At 37.7% G+C, this 6,687-nt stretch overlaps 1 long non-coding RNA gene across 2 annotated transcripts; it reads left to right on the top strand.

Moving 5' to 3' along the window:
• The first annotated feature begins 3,204 nt into the window (after positions 1-3,204).
• Positions 3,205-5,319, top strand: LOC135310523 (uncharacterized). Of its 2 annotated transcripts, XR_010370606.1 has the most exons (3): positions 3,205-3,367; positions 4,062-4,249; positions 5,037-5,319. It is a non-coding gene; the product is annotated as an uncharacterized LOC135310523 (long non-coding RNA). The 2 variants fall into 2 exon arrangements; XR_010370605.1 differs by lacking the exon at positions 4,062-4,249.
• Positions 5,320-6,687: the final 1,368 nt, after the last annotated feature.

Genomic DNA, 6,687 nt, shown 5'->3' with positions numbered 1-6,687 from the left:
TAAAAGACCAGGGGGTGTGGTATGAAGAACAGAGTGTCTTGGGGGGCTGTCATAATTCGTTGAAAACCTTGAAAGTAGTGTGAAATTGCATATTTTTGCTGTTATCAATATTTCTTAACTTCTTTTACTCTAATAAGGATGCCTCTAAGACAATCGTTTTACTGTCCTTTAAAACCCTAATGAAATTACTTTTAAAAAAATCCTTAAAATGTCAAGCTGACATTAATTTTCATTATTTGCTAAGAACTTAAATTAGTCAACATAATGTGCTGCTTTAATCTGTTGCTTCATTCTCTTTTATATTTGCTTTGATGCTCGTTAAGAACAAAACACTTAAAAAACCGCTGTTTTATTACTATTTTATTCCTACTTTTTCTTAGTCGGTAATGGAAATAAGTCTAATTTTATAATGCAAATTACAGCTTTTCTGCTATATGCACAGAATATGGGAAACAACTCTCAGCAGATTGGTATGAAAATGAAATTGTAAAGACAGAATGATGGAGGAATTTCTTCTGCTCTTATATTGTTGTTGTCACCAGTAACGAGCAGATAGGCTTGAGAAGACCCTGCTAGACTGCTATGTCATGCTTGAAGAGAATACTGGCTGTAACTTAGGCTTTCTGGATCCTGGAGCAGATTCATTCCCTCATATGATGCTTTGAGGCCATGGTACAGTAGCATGGAGAAAATCTGAGCTTATAAACACCATGAGAAAGAGGGCTGAGAGCTGTTTCATGGGAACAAGCAGGCTGAACAATGGGAAAAGTGCTAGCTATGAAAAAGCAAAACTGATAAAGGCACAGACATGGTGGTGGAGAGTGGCTTGTGCAGCTGGCAGCTATAGTGATCGATCACCCAAGGGAAGGATGGACTTCTAGTCCTTCATGTCCAGGGCAGGAGGGTCACCACTGGCAGGCTACCATTACCTGCCTTTCTGCCTACAGTCTCCTAAGCATTTGGGACAAATATTAATTTTGTCTCAGCTAGGGCTGAGAGTGTACAAAAATATATCAGAGTCTGGGTGAACTAGAGGGCTGTGCTGGGGTGTGCTTGTGGCACTGTGGCAGCACTGCCTGCCTGGGGAAGCCTCAGTAAATGCGTGTGACTTATGAAAGAGCTGTGCAGGGGTTTGAGCAGAAAAATACTGAGTGCTTTGTTTCAGCTATTTTGTTTATCTGCACGCCATTCCATGGCCGTATCCTGTTGTGCGGTGGCACTCTTTCAGGCTACATAAAGTCTGTCTGTCTGCTTGGACTCATCTTACAGCTCACTGCATTTGCTGTTTAGAATTAAAACTCTAGAAATCACTATAGTTGTCTTGTCATTTTGCAAGACTGCTTCAGGTTGCTTATGATTTGCTTATCTGTCATTGTTAGTCTGAGGTTTTGTATGCTAGATAAGTGTTTTGGCTTGTTTTTTTCTGGAAACCCCAAAATGACTAGACTGTTTCTGACCAGAAGAATGGGGGGAAATACTGTTTGTTATTCTCTACTAAAAAAGAAATGGATGGGTTTGTTATGGAAAATGCTAACACACGTCCAGGCTTTGGGCTGGGAAACTGAATTGTGTCCATGTGGCTTTTTTCAGGCATGTGACATTTGCCATAACTGTAAAAATCTGTCCAGGTTTGTCTTTTAAGTGCCACAAATTGGCATTTTCCAGAGAGGCTTGAAAATTTTGTTCACTGAAGGTTTTTCCTAGTTCTTAGTGTTTTCCAGAAAGTCCATGTACTGTTATCACCCAGTGACGGAGCAGGGCTAAAACGGTTTTCTCTGAAATGACTACCAGGATGAAGAGAAGTTGGCAACTTAACCATGACCGTTTTTCTACTGCATAGAATGATACTATGTTTGGCATCCAGGCTCAAGAGGATGGAAGGAAAGGGAACAAAATTTAGGAACAAAATTAAAGGGGAGCAGCTTAGGGCAAAGAATCTAGTGAGATGTGGACTGGTGTAGGAAGGAAAGAAAAATCTTGCTCTAAGCTAAAGGATACGTAGGGTAATTAGGAAGAGGATTAGAAGCTTCCCCAGCTTTGACAGGGGAAAAGAGGGTGGGACTATTTGACTGAATTGCCGGATCTCAGATGGAGGGAAATCTAGGCCTCGTAAACTGCAGGTTTAGGATGGAGCAGTGCATTTTGCCAGTGATTTAGACAGATCCTGGCAATGGTATGATGAAATGGAGGACTAGATACTGCTTATGGTCACTGTGTTTAGGAAGGGATGTGAGAGCCAGGACAAATTGCTCTGGGCAGGTGTCCAAGCCATGAGTCCAAATGTATGGTACTTGGACTAGCTTGCTCAAAGCTGAGGCTGATGAATCACCAAATGGTCAGGACTTGGTGAGGTACTATATTGTATTTGGTGTTAGAACTAGCTCAGTGTTGAATTAGCTAATCTTGAGCTGTCTTGAATATTGCTGTATAGCATGATTATGTATGTTTTGCTATGGTCATGTACAATGGGCCATGACACTTCTGTAGAGGGGAAATTTTCATGTCAGGGGTGCTCTGTAGCCTGGCTGTTCTTTATCAACGTGAAGCTACAGAGCCTGTGCATTTCGAGCAGAGGACTTTCCTATCTAAGCATGGCGCTTTACAAATGCATCTCTGCTGCTTATGATGTAAAACTGGTGGCTCACTGAGTACCTCTGTGCTGCAAAGGAGAAAGAAGGGATTTAAGACTGGTGTCTTAAATAGACATACACACATACATATCTATATATATGTTTGTATCTATATATATATATGACTTGTTTTGTTAACCAATAATAGATGCAGTGGCCCTAATGAAGCAGTTCAGGAGACATCACCATTCCATGGTAAATATTTAGATTTAGCCTGTACTACAATAAACAACAAACATGGATATATATTTCCATGGGGTGTGAAATTACAGATATAAAAGTAGAGCTGATTAATTTTCAGTTTGCCAGTACAAGATGACCAAGACTCATCTTGGTGTGTGCAAACACTTTTGCTGGAGGATGGGAATGTCCTTTGCAGTAATTATGGGACACTCCTACATGTTGTCACACTCTTCTTCATGGTCAGGCAGAATGTCGATTATGACAGGTCTGTCTCCCATACCCTACCATTTCAGCCTATTGAAAAATTAATGATGTAACATTACTTCTATTTCATATTCTGCTGTATATGTCCACTCAATGTAATAAAAAACTCTAATTTTGTTAACATTCTGGGTGAAGAATAATGGAAAAATCAGGAAAATGCTTGTGACACTGCTACAGTCTTGCTGGCAGACAGAACCATGCTAACAAAATCCATGACGTCTGCAGAAGAGTGATGATTTGTCAAAAAGAATCATTAATGGAAGGCAAAAGAAAATTCAGTAATGGATAATGTAAGTATGTTATAAGGTCTCTTGGAGGAAAGGACAGGCCGTGTCTTAAGAAATTGTCAAAAAAACCCAAATGAGCTGTAATTAAAAAAAAAAAAAGGTGTACATTTTTGGTTAGCTATCAGAAGTGGTATCTATTGATTACAGTCAACATTTGCATCAGAAGTGCTGCAACATTTAGCAGCCTGTGCCACAGGAACTGGGTTATATTTTGAAGCCACTGAAGTCTGGACTATTAACAGATAATTAGGTTTCTGTGCTTTGACCAAGATGTTTTTGGGTATGCTGTTAGTAACCACTTAAGATTCACCTGATACAGTGTTTTACATGTTTGTGGGATGACGACTGCTGAAGTAGCTGTACTCAGGTCCTGTCCTATTGTTTTTCAAAGGTCTGAATATTTTAGAATAGCTGTTCAGCAGGATCATTTGGTAAAATCCTGATTCTGGGACTTGTAGAAATGTCAGTCTGTCATCCTGTTTATCAGGATATCAGATATAGACCAAACTAATAAAAGAATAATTTTTGCTTCAACATCTTACTCCTGGCAACTGGCGATGTCTCAGTGGGAATTATGCATGTGATCTGTCCTGAGGAAGTCACGTCATATAAAACTTTCTGTCAGACTGAAAAGTGAAACAGAAATTTCCCTTTTATTTATTTTTTTTTATCTACAGCTGTTTTTATTTGTTTACAGCTTTTTCATCCTACACTCCTTTTCATTTGCCGACTGCTCAGCCAACATATACCCAACAATCTGGAACCCACACAGCCTAAAACTTCATAGTTCAGTGAAGCCAGGAAAATCAACAAATGAAACTTCTGTTTCCCTGGAGTCACCCTAGCTGACTATCCACTCAAAGGAAATACTTGGGCCTGGAGAAGGTACATACTTGATTCAGTAGGAAGTTTCAAACAAGTGAAAGAATTTGTCAAAGCCAACCTGTCAATGCCCAGTTTTCTAGTCCTAATGTTTGCTCTTGGGGAAGAACTGCAGAAAACCATAAACTTTATGTTGGGTCACTGTCATGTCTTCCAATCAAAACTTTAGTGCTGTTTTTAAAAGGAGCTGGCCCATTTGCATTATAAAAAGCCTCATAATCTCATTATGCTGATAGATACAGCTGCTTATGCTTAATTGATAGAATTAAGTAATTATTATTTTATGTCAGAAGTGCCTAGACTGAAAAGCCAATGTGCTGCAGCATGCTAGCTTGTATTTTTGAAGCAGTGAAGAGCCTAACCTTGTTAACATGGTACTTACTAGAAACAATTTTTATTTTCTGTGTATGATTTTAAAAAGTAGCCCAGAAAAGCAAGGAATATATTAACATCCATGCACTGACATCTAATTCAGTTTATGGCAACTCAGCTAAGAATGGCTTTACATGAATCTAAGGAATTAATATCTGTAGTGTAGCCTGTTACTTGGATCTGAAATAATTTATGGTTTTGCGAGCAAAGATCAAATATACAACCATCATGCAATTAAAAGGTTTGTTATTATAGCGAAGGTACTTAACATGCTATACAATCTATATGTAATTTAATTTCGCTCTACTACCCCATAAGCTGGAATGAGGATGTGATCTATGTGCTCTGGGATGTGGCCTAGAATTTCTCACCTGTGATTACACAGCATTTCTCTACTGAAATTGGATTTTTCTGGCAGAGAATAACTGGATTCAAGAAGGCAGCTGGAGTATGAACATTCTGGGCAGTTCAGATCATCTTTATCACGTCTGAAAACAGCAATAAATCTTCACCCTGTCCTGTACAGCCTGAGAAAATAATTGGCATGCTCATTACCTTTTCTTCGTGCCAAGAGCTAAGTGAAATTTACCCTTACGTAATATATGAAAAGGATGGATGTACAGCTTTTCTTGACTTTGTTGTGTCTTTGCAGAAGTATTTATTGTGCTGTTTCTTCGCAAATTTTCCCTTGTAGCTGTTTTTTTTTTAAAAAAAAAAAAAGCTAACAATGTTTTCTGCTTTCCAAAGAGAAGCTTTTACTTAAGATTTGGCTGTTTTGAGTTACAAATGCCAGTGAAACACGTTGTATAAAGTGGATCACAATCACAATTTAGAATATGAAGCAGTCTAAACAAATAATCTGTTAATCATATTTAATACTTTTGTTAAGTCTAATTTCTAACACTTTTTACTGCCATTCTTGTGGCATTCTTGTTTCTAGCCTTAAGAAATTGTTTCCATATCCTCCATAATCCTTTTTATTTTATTTGACAATGAAAAAAATAAAACCTGCACTAGAAAATTTCTTAACCATTTAGACTTTAGGAAAATGAAGGTAAGGCTAGGTACTTTCTTTCATTACCTGTCATTCTTAGCTACATAATATATGTTTTAATTTTTTCTATATAAAGCTTTTTTTTAAAAAAAATTCTTTAAAAATACTCTGTTGGATACTGCCAGTCTGGTTTTAAGAAAATCTAGATGTTTAGCAGTAGAGATAATGTGTTGTTGGATCATAGTGATTAAAATTGGAGCTTTTGGTGCTTATTAAAATAAATAAGAGATTTAGAAAAAGCATGAACCTAGGAGTGGCATAGTTTGAAAGGAATATGACTGAGTTTATGACATCTAGAAATGAATGACAGATATACTTTGAATTTCTTTGGCAGGAGTTATCTTTGTATGAGGTGGTAATTGTGGGCCCTTCCTTAACCAGGCTGAGAATGCGGCCATGCAACAGACTTCAACAGAGTGGACCCAAGAAGGGCAGAAGCTAATTTGCAAAAAACCAAGCTATTCATCAAATCAATCTTAAAGGAAAACCTGAAGACCTGACTTTTCAATGAAGTGTATAAGTGAGCTTTTCCCTTGGCAGTGAAACAAAAAAAGGGGAGGAAATTATCTGAAATGAGCTTGTTTTTTCACAGAAGAAAGAAGAAAAAAAAGAAAGGAAAAGTACTGATGGTATCATTAGACATAAGTGAAAGGAAGTAGTTTATTTACTGTGAAACAAAAGGTTTCACTTTCATCTGGGGCATTTCAACAAGTCAAATATATGGTAAATCTGTGACTGCTTTTAGGACAAATGAAACAGTTGCTCTTAGATCAATAAAAATTGTTTTCCTCTTTAGGACCTTTCAGGACATGAAGCTATCAAATGATTCTGTCTTATTTCTTAATACTGATTGAATGTGTGTTCCTCAGATGGACCGTTTCCTCACATAACTGTTGAGGAGAATATGTATGCTTTCTATTACACAGTGAAATATATGAAGGGTACAGAGGGCACAATCTAGTCCTGCTGTCGTCTGCATCTGAGTCACTCTCTGGTCATAAAAAGAAGCTATCAC

Source organism: Phalacrocorax carbo, chromosome Z, assembly GCF_963921805.1.
Source record: "Phalacrocorax carbo chromosome Z, bPhaCar2.1, whole genome shotgun sequence".
In the NCBI taxonomy this organism is placed as follows: Eukaryota; Metazoa; Chordata; class Aves; order Suliformes; family Phalacrocoracidae; genus Phalacrocorax; species Phalacrocorax carbo.
The sequence above is the reverse complement of the archived record's forward strand: the minus strand, read 5'-3'. Positions and strand labels throughout refer to the sequence as shown.